This window comes from Electrophorus electricus, chromosome 12 (assembly GCF_041902795.1).
Source record: "Electrophorus electricus isolate QZ-2024a chromosome 12, ASM4190279v1, whole genome shotgun sequence".
Classification (NCBI taxonomy): Eukaryota; Metazoa; Chordata; class Actinopteri; order Gymnotiformes; family Gymnotidae; genus Electrophorus; species Electrophorus electricus.
In genome coordinates, this window is record NC_137508.1 from 25,872,433 (window position 1) to 25,893,311 (window position 20,879).

Here is a 20,879-nt window from a genome sequence, read left to right on the forward strand (position 1 = left end):
ATTACAGTGATCAGTGAGACATTGTCTAATTTTTTTTACACAATTTTTCATTTATATAGGATAGTCTGTTTTTATTTAAAATGACTGTCCCATTTATCTATCTATCTATCTATCTATCTATCTATCTATCTATCTATCTATCTATCTATCTATCTATCTATCTATAAAAGGATATGTTTAATAAAGCATTTAAATTTACATTTCTTTTACATAAAAGTAATGGATTTGCATCATGTACATATATTGGATAAGCATGCAAAAAGTAATAGCGCTTTTACTTACATATGCATGTTTTTCTTGAGCTGCCATATTCAGAGAGAGCAAATCTGCAAGCATACAGTAAAATGAAATTTATATGAAATGATTTAAAAATTGTTTAAAAATTTGCTTTCATCAAATCAACCATCAAATAAACTCTATTATTATTAAGACAAACCCTGGCATATATGACTTAGTGTATCCTAGGATAATAAAATATCCTACAATAGCCTTAAGCCTACTTGATCCATCACTGATATGGCTATTGTTGTTAAATATTATTTGAAAAACTATCTGAATATTTTGTTTAGAAATTCTTAGTCTTTAAAGCACTAAGTTCCCTACACAATATGTAGGTATTTGTCAGAGAACACCTGTCAATGCTATGAATACCCATCATTTTAAATGAGCTTCATGTGAGGATGACAACTGAATGATTAATATACTAAATGAACAATAAAACAGAAAAACATGTTACCTTATCTTATTTTCCAAATTCATCACCATCTAAAGTTAAGTGATAATCTGAGCAAATGATTCCGTTCTTGTAATTCACTGACTTGTCTCCAAGATTTGTCTCCAAAACTTGTCTCCAACACAGGCAGGTTATTTCTGACATTTAAAAGAGTGGTTATAGGTGTAACTTATTATTTTCATCTCACTTCAACAATAACAGGTGTATATTAGGTCAGAGATCATTTTGACTGTGAATGCCAAATATGTGGTTCAGTAAGTTTACATAACAGTGACGTCAGCCCAACTCCAACAATTTTGAAATCAGTGAAACCAGTGAGTTTTGCAATAAGAATAAACTTATTTACCTTGATTTACCTTGATTTGTCTGAGAAACATCACTAATATGAAAATACTAAACAAAAACATGATTATTTTAAATTTCATTTACATGAGAAGTAAACCTCAAAATCAGGAAAACTTTAAAGGTGTTTAAAAACATCAAACAGCACACATCACCTTTTTCAATTTTCAAGAGTTCTATGCTACATAACACATTATGTTTAAAGATTTTTTTATTTTTATTTGAGCACATAAGACCATATCAGTTTGGCACCTCATTTTTGAAATTCACTCAAATCTTTTAACACATTTTCTGCTTGTGTACATTATAACGCTGAATCAGTAAACGCCTGCAATATGGACCGATCTCCATATGTGTTTGTGTGTTGGTGGTATGGTGACCTTTCCTGGTGCAAACCTCACTGTTTATTGGATATTTATCTATATGATAACTGTAGTGTCTTGTATTATTTGTAAACAGCTGCAAGTCTCTCCATCCAAAATCCTAAATCTAATTCTAAACCTTGATAACCCTGTTAAGATGTTTAATGATAAATTGTTATTCCTTGTTTAACTCTAACAGATATACTACCTACTCTTTTGTGTGCAGTTTTAAACCCAATTTATTAAACAACATATATGATCCAGGCTACAGGCAGAGCAGTCACCAAAGGCATTTCACTGCCAGTTATACTGTGACAAATTAACTTTTAACTTTGATCCTTGTTTGAAGGTTCAATAAACAGAACAACCACTTATAACAATTACTATTCATAGCTGTTGCTACAATGATTTAACCATTCTTAGGTTTATTGTGGGCTAAACTCTTAACACTGAGTATTGGTGAGTTTAAGGTTTATTAGATTTAAGGTAACTAGTATACTTTATGGATTAAATTTATGAAACTCTCTACCATCAGGGAGAACAGACAGTCCTAGAGCACCACACTGAAGGAATAGGATGAATATCTAACTGAACACTGGGTCTTTGCCATTACTTCATGCATTTCAGGATACATTAAATGCAAACCAAAAATAACAAATTTCATATTACAATGTATTTTTTTTCATTTATCTGATGCTACTGTTCCCAGCCAAGTGATTAAAATTGTGTTTATATACTACATTTTAATCCTGTATAACACACTAAAAAAAAGTTGGACATAATCCGTTTGAGAGACATTTGTAATGGGGTAAGTGTAGGATAAGGGATTGTTATTTCAGGAGCCTAATAATTAAACAGGAACAATAGACCACAAAATGGTGATGTAAGGCATGTATGGAAGCAAGGTTTAAATAGATCATATTATTTTTTAAAAATTAGCCTATTGATGTACTGTGAGTAGAAACTTTGTAACACCAAAATATGTTCCCTTAGATTAAAACTGGTTTTGCTGTGAGAGATTCCAGACTGTCACTCACTATAATGTCCTTTCTAATTATATCATGATAAAACATCATGACAAACATCAGTATATAATATTTTTCACTGTATATTTAAAGTATATACATAGTAAAATTATATCATAAGCAGTTATTTTTGTTTAAGTGATTATCACACAATTACTAATTCTATTTCATGAAAAGTCAATGTAGCCTGTATCATTGTGGAACATTGTTCTGAGAGCCCATTAATATGTTTGTTACATGTAAAAGTCTTATAAATTCACATAAATTCCCTTTAAATTAGTTGATTATATTATTCTGTATTATACATCTATATTATACTATGAAATCTCTCTTTGACATAATGAGCTATGCGCTCATAGACACAGTCATAAGAACAAGAATGACTAGTATTGCAAGTGTAATATCAACACCTATCTGCACAGGATTTGTTGAGGGTGTGTACACAAGAATATCTGTTGCTTTCTCTCAGGCAACAGACACACACACACACACACACACACACACACAAATACGTTTGGTTGACACAGACACAGACACACTCACCCACACACACAGGTTTCTGATGTATTAAGAGGACTTCTGTAATCAAATCATTTGAAACATGGTGTAAAGGGACAAACCTTTCCCTTAATGCTACATTTTTTTTTATTATTCTACATGGCACAAGTCTATTAACCTGACAACCTGACTTCATTGTAACATGAGAACATTCCAAGAATCTCCTGTCTATTGTGAGAAAGGTGTTTGAAAATTCACCATTTTTACTAGGACATCAATCACTGATTTAAGAAGCCTTTTAACTGTTTTCCTTTTTTAAGGCAATCCCCCTATTTCTGATAAAATCTCTGATACTTGCTAGCAGGGGATTATCAAAAGCCTTGTACTACAGACACTCTGTAATCAGTCCTTCAGTCCTTCATGTGAGATCTGTCAGTCCTTCATGTGAGATCTGTGATCCGGATTCAAAGTGTTTTTGGGCCATTATTTTCTTGGGCTAAGGCATGGATCCATTCAGTAAATCCACACATGAAGTTACGATATGTATGATTCAATTCTGGCACAGACTCTCTTTGCTATCTGGATGGACAGATACATCTTGAATAATAATCATAATATACATTGTATTATTCCAAAGATATAAAATTAACTAATGCAAAATATGCAGGGCCAACACCTATACAGGGCAACAGAGCTACCACAGAAATATAATTTTTCACTTTTATGCTTCTCAAAAGTAGCTTGCATGAGAAGAAAGATGGTGTTAGTTTAACTTTAAAAGCACTGGAGCTGAGAAGAACTCATCTTGGAAAAGCCAGTAGACTCCATTGTTATAACCACACCATTACCATTTCTAACACTATAACTTCACCATACGGATCAAGCTATATTCAGCATTTTGCCATTAATGGACATATTGATGGATTTTCTATAAATATAATTTGTTAAATGCATTTACCACAAGTAGTAAAGCAAAAAATTGATGGATGCTAATTTAGGGAAGCTGTAGTGAGATTTGGAGGTGTGACTTGGATGGCATGAGCACAGCCAGATAATGAATAGTTTATGAGTATACCAATGGAAAGAATCTATGGAATTCTTTATCTCTTTGTTCACTGACCTTAAGTACAATGAAGTCGAAGGGGTGTAGGTAGCCTAAAATACATTCAAATGGGCTTATGCCTGTAGTGGAACTTATAAAAGAATTTTGAGCCATCTCTGCCCACAAGAAGTTTGACTATTCAGAGGGATTATTAAGACAAAAGTACCATATCAATTTACTCAGTTCTTAGTTTGTTCTGTTCATACTCGCTGTTGGACTAAAGGTGATATCCTTTAGCAACAGGGCAGTGATAGCTCAGTGGTTAAGCTACTTGACTTGTAATTGGAAGGTTGCTGGTTCAAGCACCACCATTGTTCAGCAATGTCCTAATGTCCTGTCCAGAAAACAAAAAACAGTCTTAATGGGCGTTTTACTGCCTTGAGCTGTTGGTGTTTCTCCATGGAAACTGTAATCGTGAGCAGTTAGGAGGTGGATGCATGTGCAGAGAAGAGCGAGATTAATTATTGACAAATCCAAAATCAGAGTTGTTATAACGTTCCAGGGTCATAGAGCCAACATGGAGAGCATAGGGATACATTGCAAACAACCAAAACACATGAAGGCAAACAGGGGAAGCAGGCTATAACAGAGGCTAACAAGAAACAAGAAGGCTAAGATAACAACAGACTAACATAAACGAAGACTTTGAAACACAGACGGGCTTTCAGATTTTCACCAAACGCAATGAAGTAAACAATGAAAAGCCAAGGCCACAAGGCAGGGTTTAAATACATGAACTAAACAAGGGACAGATGTGGAAAATCAAACAAACTAAAATACACAAGACAGGGGAAACACGGAACACGGAAGCTGGGAGGGACTGATCATGAAACAAAGTAAAATATTTCTGATGCTTTTCCTCTATGCCCTCCAGGAGTTTCAAATAATTGCACCTACAGCATGACGCAGTTTGGTTTTTACTGGGGGTCACGGCAGACATGCTATCTTCAGAGTATCACACCCTGTTTGGCACCAAGTCAACTTCACACACCTGCCCTGATCACTCCCATTATCACAATCAGCCACTTATTAGTTGATTGTGTGCACATATGTATTGCTTTCTTTTGACTATTTTTTCCTGCAGGTCCCATCTAGTCTTACTTGCATTAGCTTTCACAGGAGACTGTGCCACTCCATTCTGAGACCTCCTTTCCAAGCCTGCATCCTGCAGCTAGCCTCTGAGTTTGCCTGGTTACCTGTTATGAAAGAATTAAGTTACATTTCTTTAGCAACTTTCAAGGAACCAAAGGTCTTGTAACATGGAACACACACAGATTTTACATGCAGTCACATGCTGTTGAGAAACAGCAGCCAATTATGCACCACATACTCTCAACCAGAAATGTCAACTCCCTGAGGAGCTGAATCAGATGCAAGGAAGAGAGAGAGGACAACACACAGGACAAACTACCATCCACCGCTGGGCACACACAATCATTCACACTCACTCACACTCACTCACACTAGGACAGTTTATTAGGACAGTCAGTTGACCTAACCTAACCTTCTAACCTCCTTGTTAGGATTATTGGAGGAAACCAGAGACCCCAGAGGAACCCCACCCCGGCAAGGGGAGAACATCTAAACTTCACCCAGATAGGGACTTGAATCCAAGACAAGCGCTAGGAGGCAAATGTGTTACCAACCACGCCACCATGCTGTCCTTGTAGGTTGTTAGGTTAGGATATTTTTTGTTTATTTAAATAAACCTCTGCCTACCGCTCCATTCGTGCCTCACTCCCTATCTCCAATGTCACATTACAGGTAGCTAATGATTTGAGCCAAGGAAAGGATACCGAAATTTTCAATATGGGTAACCAATAATATTTGGATTAGTAATGTTAAATAGTAGTCTATCTGTTTTTATAAGCATGTCACCTAATGTTTTTAAGTCTAATTTAAAAATATATTTATATTCCAAGGATTTTGAGTCCTCTTAAATGGTTTTAAATATCAAGCAGATCTATTTAGATTTAATAAGCATATCATATAATATATAAAATCACAGACAGGGCAATACTCACTAATAAAAAAATTCAGACACCTACATAGTACTTAGGCTATGTTCACACAACAGGTAAAAGTAAACAAACATATGATTTTCTGGCCAAATCAATATTTCTTTTAAGGTGATGGATGATGAATTTCACAACCTAATTCGAGAGGAACAAAACCTTTTCAGAAATTAAAGATATTGTACAATGATTATAAGAGTATAGCATTGGAAGTTAATTTAATAGCAGAGCAAAAAACTGGTGCATAAAACAAACCCAAAATCATTAGAATTCTTATTGAAAAACCTAAATAACACATAACATCCATATATACACCGTACAAATTAGTTTAGAGCAAAAATATAGAAACATCAGCTGTGCCTTGAGGCACATTCTCCTAAATGACATCTTAGACCTTTCTCACACTGGGGCAGGAATGTTTCTTTAAACTTTTAGAAATACAGGGGTCAGAGAGGGTTGGCATGGCTATTTGCAGTATGTTGAAATTGTCACATGCAAGGGTGCCTAAAAATCACACTTAATCCTACCATAAAATACTCAAATGCTTTGACTTTATTCTCAGAGAAAAGTGCTTAATATAAAATAATACTCAAATGTATACATTACTTTTAGTGTAATCAATATTTATGCATCAAGTTTATTGTAATAATTTACTACTTTTTTGTTAATTGTATCATATACGTTTTTAGCCTGTTGCCTTAAAATATTCTAAACACTCAAGTTTTAGGTTAACTGTGAAAGGATTTAGCAAAATTATGCTTCTGCTTTTTGTGGTACAGGTCTATCATGGGTCTTTTGTTATTCACAAATGCTCACAAATGTTAAAATATTTCTAAATGAATAATTCAAAACTATTGTACTCTTTCAGTACAGTCAGGATTAGAAAGTCAGGGTTAGTCTCGTGGGAAAGAAGCAGCAGAGAACTGCTTGTATTTAAAATTAGGTGGGTCTACCTGCTTTCCATGCCCAGACAATAGCTCTCCTATTGCTCTAACAGTGGTCACTTAAGAAAGCTGTTAAAAACATTGCACTGATTGCATAACACCCATTGTGACATTTTTAAGGGTGTTCCAAGCATGCATACTTTTTCAGTTAAATATAAGGCTCATGACTTTTTTGGTCAGTTGCCCTTCACCTGAAAAGCTAGCCATAGCATTCTCCTTTGATGGTGAACAGTACAAGTGGACACGCCTCCCGCATGGTATTACAGCAGCCGTTCCTATCATCAGGGTGGAATCTGGGTGAACCAGAATGTAATATCAAAGTGTCCTATTTAGTGCTGCACATTAATAACATGTTTACTTGATCCGGTTTGAAAGTGCATATCACTGAATTGTTGGCATTTGTATTCACATCTTAGTTCACATGGTCAAAAAGACAATTTGGCTAAATAGCTTCTCTAAATAGCAAGTGACTTTGAGGCAGAGTGGCTGGAACATTCAGTATTTGAAGGGTGACTCCCTGCCATGTCTTCTAAGAAAGGTATTTTCCTGAGCCCCTTTGAGTGGGCTTGAGTAGTTTTCATTTGCTGAACATTTGTAGGTAATTCAGTTTCTTCTGACCAAAACATATACCTAAGCCTATACCTAGGCAGTGATGACATGGATTTGTCAAACATAGCTCTATCTTAAACCACATACTAGTGTTGGAGCTAGTACACAAAACAAGTCACTGTTCCTGACTGAGCCCTTGTCCCCATTCCAGGCCTGGCCCCAACCCCTGCTTTTGATCCTATCCCAATTTCTGGCCCATCTTTGGCTCCTGTGCCAATTCTAGACCTGGCTCCATTTTGTGACCACATTAATAACTGGGCCACTGTCCATATTCTGAGTCGATTGAGGAGTTATTGTACATAATGCAGGGGCAAAGTCAGATTGCCATATAAGAGTATTTTCCTTACTATGAAAGGAAATATTAAAAAGATATTGTTAGAGGTCTTGCTATAAAATTTTGTCTTAATCTTCTTAAACAGCGACGCTACATTGGCAACAACTGAAGTAGTGTTGGTTTGTGTTTGTCTCTTATCTGTTTGCACTTTGCTGTAAATTGTTTATAACATGTTTGAGAACCATCTGCTGTAATTCAATACAGCAGAGCAGATTTACAATCTATACGGATTTACTCGGGGCTGACACAAGAAATGTATTAATTGGAGTTAACTGGAGTGTCGTTTAGACAGTGGGGCTACTGGTGGCTTGACATAACAAAGAAGCTGGGCAGGAGAGGAGGTGTACAGAAGCATCTCAGAGACCCACTAAAATTCAAAAAGACCCACCGTAACCATCACAAATGCTGGTAAATGTTAGAACACTGAGAAACAAATGATGAATACAAAGATGCCAATCTTATCTGTTTAATAGAAACTTGGCTTGATGGGACTGTGGATAATACAGAACTTGTCCTAGACGTTACCACTCAGATTAGAACTCGTACACATCACAAAGGCGGGTTATGTTTGTGCGTGCAGGAAACTTTGTGTAAAACTTCAAATATTTGTGCCACACTGCTCAGTGGGCATTGAATTATTACCAATTACACTCAGACCAAGGTACCTGTCTAGAAAAATTGGTCTGCTGAGTCTGGTTATTGTTTACATTCCTCCTTCCGGGAATGTCTCTCATGCAGCAGAGATAGTGGCTGTGTGTGTACAGCATATAGTGGATGACACATCAGACTCTCCTGTTTTAATCCTCAGAGATTTTAATACCTGCAGACTCAAAAATATTTTACCCACATATAAGCAGCATGTGTCCTGCACCACCAGAAGAGACAGAACAATTGATCTCTGCTATGGGAATGTAAACAACACATACAGCAAAACCTCTGACCACAATGCGATTCAGTTGGTACCCATATACCAGAAAGTACTTCAAAGAGAGGGTGTGGCTAAAAAGCATGTTAAACAGTAAAATAAGGATACAGTGGAAACCCTAAATGTACTGACTGGATATGCTGACATCCAGAGAAAGCCTGAAGGAGACTAGAAACAGGGTATCGGATTACATTCACTTCTGTGAAGACATGATTATACCCACAAAATCAGCTAAAGTGTTTTAGAGCAATACACCTTTACAGAGGACCAAAAAAACTCTTAATCAAAAGGAAACAGCATTTACCTACGGAAATAGATTAGAAGCTAAACATTTGCAGGCAAAATTTAAAAAGAAATAAAACAGGCCAAAAATAAACTAAGGACAAAGTGGAAAAACTCTTTCAGGAGGGTAAAGCCAAGGGATCATGGAAAGGCATCAGATTTATAGCTAGTATCTGTATCAAATTTGCAGAGGAACTGAATAGCTTTTTCTGACAATTTGATTAGTACAGTTTCACAGCAGAGAGAGAGGAGCTGATCTCCCGTCTTCTCTTGGAGGCATCACCAAACTCTAAAATACAGTTACCCTGCGGAATGGAGAGAGTTTTTAGCTGATTAAAATCCAGTAAGGCTCCAGGCCCCAGATAGCATCATGGACAGGGCCTGAAACTGTACCCTAGCCAGCTGGCAGAAATGTTCTGTCACTTCTTCAATTGCACCATGGCAGAACACACCATACCAATTTCACGGAAATCTGCCATGATCTGCCCAGTCCCTAAGAAGAGCAATCCCACCTGCAATAATGACTATGGTCCTGTAGCTCTAACATGCTAGTGATTAAATCCTTTGAGAGACTTCTCCTTGTACATCTACAACAGACAGTGAATGGATTAACAGTCCCACTTCAGTTTGAATATAAGCAGGAAGAGGTGTCAATGATGCAGTGCTGATGTTTCTTTCATCACACCTATGAACTGAAGAGACCCAAAGCATTTATTAGGTATTTATGGACTTCTCTAGTACATTTAACACTGTATAGCCTCTCCTCATGATACAGAAACTTCACAGTATGTGTGTTAATGTTTTCTGATGGACAGGTCACAGAGTATGAGATACAGTGGTCATCTGAGTACTAATAAATGTATAACAATAGGAGTACCACAAGGCTCAGTCATCTCACTGGTCTTGTTTACACTCTAAACATGATTGTAGAAGTGTACACCTGGGGAAGTAGTACATAAAGTACTTAGATGACACTGTTATCCTCAACACCGTCAATTCTGATAGCTGTATTTGACAGAAGGACAGATTTTCTGAGTGGTGTACAGACAATTTCCTGGACCTGAATCCCAATAAAACAAAAGAAATGCTGATGGATTTCAGGCAGCACCCACATGTGGCCCCAACAATGGAAATAAAGAGACAGAGAATTTTAAAAGGTTGGAGAATATAATACTTAGGAACAACCATTGACAACACTCTGACAAGAAAAGAAATGGTGAGCTGATGTCTTCCAAGTGACAAAAAAGGTTTTTCTTCCTTAGGAAGATGAGAAGACTTCAGATAAAGCCATCAGTTCTCCAAACATTCTATAATTGCTTTGCTGAGTCCATACTAAATTCTAACATAATGGCATGGTTTGGAGCAATGAAGACTATTACAATGCTTCAACAAGATTGTCAGAATCAGTAATAAAATCAGGCCAGGAACAGGAGTCTCTAAGCAGCGTCCACCAGACATGGACCCAAGCAAGTGACTAATGACCCCACACATACATTTTACAATACACACTCATGCACTTTGGCAATAGATTATGGGTTATAGGTCACTGAATGTAAGGACAAGCAGAGCATCAACAAGCTTTGTTGCTTCTTCTATTTGCCTTTTGAAATCGTAGATAGCATTTTATTGTTTTGTTATACTTTTTTTCTATTCATTAATGATTTATAAAACCACGAAGTAGATAAATACACCAGACAAACAACAGACACATATGTTTTGGTTTTTTTTACTACTTCTCAAATGAAGTTTCTCACAGAAAATAAAAAACTTGAACTGAAATGAATAGAATCAGTTGCTAGCCTAAGTAAGGATCCAATCATCAGGATCTTTTCTAGTATCTAAAAGAGCAACGGCTTTATGCAGCTCAATAACACTTTAAAGTTAAGTTTAAGTTTAAAGATTAAAGATAGTATGATTATCATAACAAACAGTAATGAAACATTGATTAATATATATTGAATAAAGATCCAGAAGTAATGAAATTATTAAAATTGTTAAGAATTTCTACATTATCAGTATTTTTTTTAGTCCTTAACACAGTATAATGGAAACCCTATATCATTATTATCTCCAGATAAAATAATCAGTATGAGTTGTATGTGCCCAAACACAAATGTCAATTTTAACACACATACATACATTCAAATGGATAAATCCAAGTCCTGTCCTTGATTTAAAAATCTGCAGGAGTGTTAAAACTTATAGCAGAGTCTGGGGCTGGATTGAGTTGTACATTTCCAGAGATGAGCAGTAAAATTAAAACATTTCTGCTTATGTGATTTTTTTTGTTAGTGGCTTTTGTTACAAAATGACAAAAATGCGTTAATGAAAGTAGAATTTTCTTATAGAACCATGACACTGGACAGACAGGCCAAGTACACAGGGTCAGAGAAGAAAGACAAAAGGAAAGGGAATGATTTCACACCTGGTGTAACATTTTGGGGGCTGAGGGCGAACACACACATGCAATAGCATCATCTCAGAGGAGGCAGTGTAAATTATCGGAGACATGGAAAACCATATTAAGAATGAAGAAACAGACAGGATAACACAAACAAGCAAGTTTAATACAGTATCACACAACTAGAGAAACAAAATGTAAATAGAACCAACTAACATAATAAACTAACATGCTAATGGGACTGAGAAGATTAATCAACAGGAAACGAAACACAAAGGAATAACGGAAGAGTCACGACGATGCATAAACCTAAGATAACCAAGCATGACTAACGAGTATGACAATACAAAGGAAGTTGAATAAGCAGAACTGGAACACTTAGCTAGACAAATGACAACTATACTAAAACAGAAAGCAAACCAAACAGGAAACATGACTAAACAGAAGACCAGAGAGTTACATAAAGACATAAGATGAAACCATTTTATAAGGAAAACCAGACAATACTTGCGTATATGAGCAGGGAGAGAATAACCTAGATGATATCAGAGAAGCATAGCGAAGAGAAGAGAACACAACAGACAAGGTGAAAATTACCAGCAAAGAAGAGATGAGAAAGCAAGGCTTAAATAGCAATGACAGACAAACAAGGAACAGCTGGAGATATTGAGAGGAGGAGACAGGTAACCATAGAAACAGACAAGAACCGGAAGGGAAAATATTTTTAAAAAGTCATTAATCATACTAGTGTCACCATCACTGAGCATGGGGCATAAGTATGCAATATTATGCAAATGGTAAAAAGTAGTGTTAGTGACTAACATTGTGAGACTCCACACAGAGACATCTGAGGTTTGTAATAACTTGGGTTGGCTTGATAGCATATACATTTATGGCATTTAGTTGACACTTTTATCCAAAGCGACTTACAATTATGACAATTATGACTAAGTGGGTTAAAAAACATTTCTCAAAAGACAATGCACGTTATTCCATACTGCGCTTGCTCAATCAAGGGCCTTGTCTGCAAATCAAGAGGTAAGGAAGGCTATCTCAGCTTTGTTGGAATAAGGTGGACCACTGCTAAAATACAAAGAACACTGTATCAAAACTTCCCCGACATTTATCTTGGGAGCCATCATGTTTGTCTGGTTTGTTGACAGGAAAACCAAAGTAATTACCAAGGGGAAGAGCAACCAAAGCTGAAGGAAGATATCACTGAGTAGATGGCTTGCAGTTTGGAGGTGAGTTCTCTCATACATCTCCCGAATTCTGCCATTTGGCTTTGTTGTTCAGCCTGCTGTTTGGTGATGCCCTCAATAGAGCGAGTAAACCTCCAGTAGCTGCTTATGTTGACCGAGAAAATGTCCTTTAGTGGACAAGGCTTTCATCAAAGCATCTGAATCCGCCATCTGCAAAGTATTATGTAACATTTCAGATAAAGCCAGACGCATGTAGTTAAGAGTTGCGGGTTTATTCAGGGGAGGACAATTCAATACGGTAGCCAAAAAACAAGCAAGGACCAGAACCAGCACTTTGGGATTAACAGAACCAGGGAGTAATACAAATAAAGTAAAAGTACAGTCCAGATCAAAAGCCATTCCTACCACCAGACAGACAAATGCAAACAGGAAAAGGCAAAAAGTTGTAGTGATCCAGGAAAATGGGTGGCATGACACATTCTTTGTTTAAGAAATGATTAAACATTTGTGTAACATGAATGTGTAATATCATAATTTTATGTAGTGTTTTATTACTCATCACCAAAATGGCAAATTCTGACTCCTTTTCTGAATCCTTTTCTTATTCTAAACTACATAGGTAACGAGAACATCAGCTATAAATGTTTTATAATTGAACCTCTGAAGTGAAAGTAGGCTTAAAGAATACTTAGTGTAACGCTGAGAGGTAAGAAGGTGGATGCAAGTGCGGAGAAGAGCGAGATTTATTACGGGCAAATCCAGAGTCGTAGCCATTATAGCAGTCCAGGGTCATAGAGCCAAGACAGAGATTACGGGGATACATTACAAACAAACAAAAACACATGAAGGCAAATAGGGAAAGCAGGCTATAACAGAGTCTAGGAAACACGAAGTCTAGGATAACAAAACAGGCTAACATAAACAAAGGCACTGAAACACAGATGGGCTTTCAGACTTCCACCAAACACAAACACACAGATTCAAATAAACAATGAACAGCAAAGACACAGATCATGACAGGGTTTAAATACATGAACTTAACAAGACTAGAAGCAAGGGACAGGTGTGGAAAATCAAACAAGGAGCGGAGAAAATGAAACTACAGCATGGAACTAAAATACACAAGACGGAAAACATCGAACACAGAAGCTGGGAGGGACTAATCATGACACTTAGAGTAACTGGAAACAAACTATTATTTAAAATATCCAACAATTAAGAAATAGGAAATATAATGGAAAATGAAAATAAATAAATACATTTAAAAAAAACATCAACAACCTTGAATTGATTTAATGGAAGCTTGTTGTTTTTTTTAATGGAAGCTTTGTTGTTTACAAGCTACAATTTAAAAATAAAAATGAATATTATATAATGAAGAAAAAATTAAGTAATTACAAATAAAAACTGTAATAATGTAAAAATATATATATAAAAAAAAAACCTGACAAATGTACAAAGCATCATGAATACAGGTAGTCTTGCAGACACACTATAATGTGGTGCAGCTACAGGTGCAGCCAGATTTTTGCATACATCTATATCTGACCTCACCTATGTATTTGCAGGGTCTTGTGGCTCATCACCATCTTCCACCAAAACGTTTACCAGACTATGCATACCAGTTCCTTGTTAAACCCACAGGAAATGCCTCTAGTGATTTTCATTTGCTTCCAAGCTTAAGACACCAGCTTGTGCTAAGAGACTTTTATTTAAAGATGTCCTTTTTCTTCATTCACTCGCATAAGATAATAAATGCCTCTTTTGCCAATATGCACTCATGCTTCGCTCTCTCTCTCTCTCTCTCTCGCTATGAGAAGTCACATATTATTATTATTATCATCATCATCATCAAAGACATATTATTCATTTATTTCTCTCCCAGAACTACCCCCCATTAAAAAGGTTGATTTACCTACATACTGTTGTTTACTCAAAGCCCACTATATGTTTGGTATGAAGGCAGGGAAGAGGACATGGGTCCAGTCATGGGTCCAGTTTGTGGAGAAGTGTGATTAGCTTAATGATGTCCACCCCATGAGTGAGTCTGAGCCCTTGTGTGAACTGCTAAGGAATGGTGGTCTGCAGCACATAGCCACAGTTAAAAGCTGTGTTTCTGAGATCCTTTCTGGTGGATGACCATGATGCAGAGGTAGAGAGCAGGGAGGCAGGTGACTGATCTATAATGTTGTTATCATGTTGTTGCAGAGTTTTCTTGAATCTTATAAAATGTCATAATACATGAGACATTGCTGAACTTAAATGAACATTTATTTAACCCTGTTATTGTCTGCATTGCCTCTGTTTGCTTAAAGGAAATTTTTGTATAGTGATTCACATTATGAAAGCCTGTATACTGATACATAGTGACCTGCATATTTAAGATATTCTGTATTAAATCTATTTTAATCATGTCTGCCTCTATGTGGGTAACCTATTCAACAGACAATAAACTGGTTCATTTGAGGACTATAAAGAAATTTGAAGAGCACTTTATGGAAAAAAATCAAACATAATAAATAATCACTTACCTTAAGAGTGTTTGCTACTTTATGGTGCTCAAAATTACTGATTGAGCCTTTAAGTAGATCTGCACACTGTCTGCAGTACGCTTTTTGTAAATGAAAGAAATGCATCCACTAAAGGTCCACAGGTTATCAAAATGCTAAACTTTGTTTAAAAAAACAAACAAAAAAAAAACTTTTGGTCCATGTGGAAGAAGTGGTTGCAGTGTTTCAGGAGCAGGCGTGTGGCTGAGGTTCCTGATGTGAGGGCACAGGAGGGCAGTATACACTAGGAAGGGCCAGCAGGGAAATTTCAGTGCTCAAAGAGCATGCATGGGCTGAGGCACAAATCTAATCAGATCTACATATGTTATGAAAAGGGGTTATAGATGGATGGTTGGTTTTATTGACAAAAAGGTTACCCAGAGTCAAAGTCGTTAACAATGCGGAGATCAAAAACCACAGAAAACAAAAGAAAAGCACAAGGGGCAGGCCAGAGCATAAGGAGCCAAAATGTATAGAGTCAAATATAAATCTATCAGAATAAACACACCAGATAGGGATAAGACAGACACAATAACTATGCAGCAAAACAGATGGGTAACTGGAGATACTAATAGGGATAATGATCAGTACACATGCAATGATCATGGCAATATTTCACAATGAATACGAATGACCAAACAGGCTTAAATAGATAGATGATAAATAAGGATCAGGTGTCATGAGTCAGTAATTAAGAGAGACAGATCTGATGAGCATGTGACCATTGGAGGAATGGGGTAGTGTGACTGGAGAACTGTCAACAGGCTAACAGGGGGATGCTAGGAAACAGAGCCCAAGCTAGCGATCATGACACTGAGGAAGCTGCAGAATTATTTATAAATGCTTAGCCGCATCTGAGGCAGGTATTAATGTGGAGTTGTATGTTCCTGGTATAACATGGTATTTCGGCTCATGTATGGGATGTTAGCAACCATTTTATTCTAAAAAGTGTTTTGAACAAACAATAATGTTTCTGATAGTTTGTTATACTTTGTAAAAGTTTGGTTTTGTTGTATATGAATGGTACATTTAGATGTCAACATGACAGCTTCAGTTCTACTGATTACTGCAGCATGATCTTATACACTTGCTCTTAAAGTGATTTCTGGTAGCAACAGTAGAGGGACTACATGAGGTGAGCTTGCAGTATTTGAAAATCTCCTCCCATTGAATGTTAATCAGTCACATTAATCTCAATTTACTGGCTGTTAAGCAAATATATTCATTCTGCCTTCAAGGCAGAGTTGCCTTCAGAACAGTTTTAATATAGTGATTTTCCAGATGAGCATGATCTGTGGTCCACCTCCCATCTCACTCTGTCACAGGCCTCTCCTTTGACGACTGAACAAAGTTTCTTTTTATGTCCTCATCATGTAATGGATATCACAATTTTGAAAATGTATTGTTTTAAACAGGATTTGATATTTCATTCATGACAGAACATGGTATATCTTGAATTTTCACATACAATTCAGGACAAGGAATGGATTAAAGCTTAAATGACATCCTTGCACAGCATATAGCAGGTCACAGGGTGTTATGAATGTGTTGTGAAATTTCTATTTCAGTGTTGTTAAAGAAATTTTTCTTATTAAAGTGTTTTTGTTTTTAAAGAGTTTGCAAAGTGCACACAGGCTACCAGTCCACTGGGTCAAGCAAGGTAATACACACTTGGCTAGAAAAAGTTCCTTAAGTGATGTCCTGTCCAGAAAACAAAAAAACGTCTTAATGGGTGTTTTACTGCCTTGAGCTGTTGGTGCTTCTCCATGGAAACTGTAATGGTGAGCGGTTAGGAGGTGGACGCATGTGCGAGATTAATTATCGACAAATCCAAAATCAGAGTTGTTATAACGTTCCAGGGTCATAGAGCCAAAATGGAGAGCATAGGGATACATTGCAAACAACGAAAACACATGAAGGCAAACAGGGGAAACAGGCTATAAAAGAGGCTAGGAAACAAGAAGGCTAAGTTAACAACAGACTAACATAAATGAAGACTTTGAAACACAGACGGGCTTTCAGATTTCCACCAAACGCAATGAAGTAAACAATGAAAAGCCAAGACCAAGGCCACAAGGCAGGGTTTAAATACATGAACTAAACAAGGGACAGGTGTGGAAAATCAAATGATGGTCGGAGAAATCGAAACTGTGGCATGGAACTAAAATACACAAGACAGGGGAAACATGGAACACGGAAGCTAGGAGGGACTGATCGTGACAGAAACAAAGTAAAATATTTCTGATGCTTTTCCTCCATGCCCTCCAGGAGTTTCAAATAATTGCACCTACAGCATGACGCAGTTTGGTTTTTACTGGGGGTCACGGCAGACATGCTATCTTCAGAGTATCACACCCTGTTTGGCACCAAGTCAACTTCACACACCTGCCCTGATCACTCCCATTATCACAATCAGCCACTTATTAGTTGATTGTGTGCACATATGTATTGCTTTCTTTTGACTATTTTTTCCTGCAGGTCCCATCTAGTCTTACTTGCATTAGCTTTCACAGGAGACTGTGCCACTCCATTCTGAGACCTCCTTTCCAAGCCTGCATCCTGCAGCTAGCCTCTGAGTTTGCCTGGTTACCTGTTATGAATGAATGAAGTTATATTTCTTTAGCAACTTTCAAGGAACCAAAGGTCTTGTAACATGGAACACACACAGATTTTACATGCAGTCACATGCTGTTGAGAAACAGCAGCCAATTATGCACCACATACTCTCAACCAGAAATGTCAACTCCCTGAGGAGCTGAATCAGATGCAAGGAAGAGAGAGAGGACAACACACAGGACAAACTACCATCCACCGCTGGGCACACACAATCATTCACACTCACACTAGGACCATTTATTAGGACAGTCAGTTGACCTAACCTAACCTTCTAACCTCCTTGTTAGAATTATGGGAGGAAACCAGAGACCCCAGAGGAACCCCACCCCGACAAGGGGAGAACATCTAAACTTCACCCAGATAGGGACTTGAATCCAAGACAAGCGCTAGGAGGCAAATGTGTTACCAACCACGCCACCATGCTGTCCTTGTAGGTTGTTAGGTTTTTATAAGCATGTCACCTAATGTTTTTAAGTCTAATTTAAAAATATATTTATATTCCAAGGATTTTGAGTCCTCTTAAATGGTTTTAAATATCAAGCAGATCTATTTAGATTTAATAAGCATATCATATAATATATAAAATCACAGACAGGGCAATACTCACTAATAAAAAAATTCAGACACCTACATAGTACTTAGGCTATGTTCACACAACAGGTAAAAGTAAACAAACATATGATTTTCTGGCCAAATCAATATTTCTTTTAAGGTGATGGATGATGAATTTCACAACCTAATTCGAGAGGAACAAAACCTTTTCAGAAATTAAAGATATTGTACAATGATTATAAGAGTATAGCATTGGAAGTTAATTTAATAGCAGAGCAAAAAACTGGTGCATAAAACAAACCCAAAATCATTAGAATTCTTATTGAAAAACCTAAATAACACATAACATCCATATATACACCGTACAAATTAGTTTAGAGCAAAAATATAGAAACATCAGCTGTGCCTTGAGGCACATTCTCCTAAATGACATCTTAGACCTTTCTCACACTGGGGCAGGAATGTTTCTTTAAACTTTTAGAAATACAGGGGTCAGAGAGGGTTGGCATGGCTATTTGCAGTATGTTGAAATTGTCACATGCAAGGGTGCCTAAAAATCACACTTAATCCTACCATAAAATACTCAAATGCTTTGACTTTATTCTCAGAGAAAAGTGCTTAATATAAAATAATACTCAAATGTATACATTACTTTTAGTGTAATCAATATTTATGCATCAAGTTTATTGTAATAATTTACTACTTTTTTGTTAATTGTATCATATACGTTTTTAGCCTGTTGCCTTAAAATATTCTAAACACTCAAGTTTTAGGTTAACTGTGAAAGGATTTAGCAAAATTATGCTTCTGCTTTTTGTGGTACAGGTCTATCATGGGTCTTTTGTTATTCACAAATGCTCACAAATGTTAAAATATTTCTAAATGAATAATTCAAAACTATTGTACTCTTTCAGTACAGTCAGGATTAGAAAGTCAGGGTTAGTCTCGTGGGAAAGAAGCAGCAGAGAACTGCTTGTATTTAAAATTAGGTGGGTCTACCTGCTTTCCATGCCCAGACAATAGCTCTCCTATTGCTCTAACAGTGGTCACTTAAGAAAGCTGTTAAAAACATTGCACTGATTGCATAACACCCATTGTGACATTTTTAAGGGTGTTCCAAGCATGCATACTTTTTCAGTTAAATATAAGGCTCATGACTTTTTTGGTCAGTTGCCCTTCACCTGAAAAGCTAGCCATAGCATTCTCCTTTGATGGTGAACAGTACAAGTGGACACGCCTCCCGCATGGTATTACAGCAGCCGTTCCTATCATCAGGGTGGAATCTGGGTGAACCAGAATGTAATATCAAAGTGTCCTATTTAGTGCTGCACATTAATAACATGTTTACTTGATCCGGTTTGAAAGTGCATATCACTGAATTGTTGGCATTTGTATTCACATCTTAGTTCACATGGTCAAAAAGACAATTTGGCTAAATAGCTTCTCTAAATAGCAAGTGACTTTGAGGCAGAGTGGCTGGAACATTCAGTATTTGAAGGGTGACTCCCTGCCATGTCTTCTAAGAAAGGTATTTTGCTGAGCCCCTTTGAGTGGGCTTGAGTAGTTTTCATTTGCTGAACATTTGTAGGTAATTCAGTTTCTTCTGACCAAAACATATACCTAAGCCTATACCTAGGCAGTGATGACATGGATTTGTCAAACATAGCTCTATCTTAAACCACATACTAGTGTTGGAGCTAGTACACAAAACAAGTCACTGTTCCTGACTGAGCCCTTGTCCCCATTCCAGGCCTGGCCCCAACCCCTGCTTTTGATCCTATCCCAATTTCAGGCCCATCTTTGGCTCCTGTGCCAATTCTAGACCTGGCTCCATTTTGTGACCACATTAATAACTGGGCCACTGTCCATATTCTGAGTCGATTGAGGAGTTATTGTACATAATGCAGGGGCAAAGTCAGATTGCCATATAAGAGTATTTTCCTTACTATGAAAGGAAATATTAAAAAGATATTGTTAGAGGTCTTGCTATAAAATTTTGTCTTAATCTTCTTAAACAGCGACGCTACATTGGCAACAACTGAAGTAGTGTTGGTTTGTGTTTGTCTCTTATCTGTTTGCACTTTGCTGTAAATTGTTTATAACATGTTTGAGAACCATCTGCTGTAATTCAATACAGCAGAGCAGATTTACAATCTATACGGATTTACTCGGGGCTGACACAAGAAATGTATTAATTGGAGTTAACTGGAGTGTCGTTTAGACAGTGGGGCTACTGGTGGCTTGACATAACAAAGAAGCTGGGCAGGAGAGGAGGTGTACAGAAGCATCTCAGAGACCCACTAAAATTCAAAAAGACCCACCGTAACCATCACAAATGCTGGTAAATGTTAGAACACTGAGAAACAAATGATGAATACAAAGATGCCA

At 36.9% G+C, this 20,879-nt stretch overlaps 1 protein-coding gene across 2 annotated transcripts in view; it reads left to right on the top strand.

The window, feature by feature from the left end:
- Positions 1 to 20,879, top strand: part of LOC145660169 (uncharacterized) — a 283,557-nt gene that overhangs the window by 56,565 nt on the left and 206,113 nt on the right. Inside the window, exon 2 of one of the 2 annotated variants that reach the window (XM_081724291.1) lies at positions 12,736 to 12,816. The exons of the other annotated variant lie outside the window; for it this stretch is intronic. The gene's annotated coding sequence lies outside the window, so the exon portion shown is untranslated. The remainder of the gene's footprint in view (positions 1 to 12,735; positions 12,817 to 20,879) is intronic. 2 annotated transcript variants of the gene reach the window in all.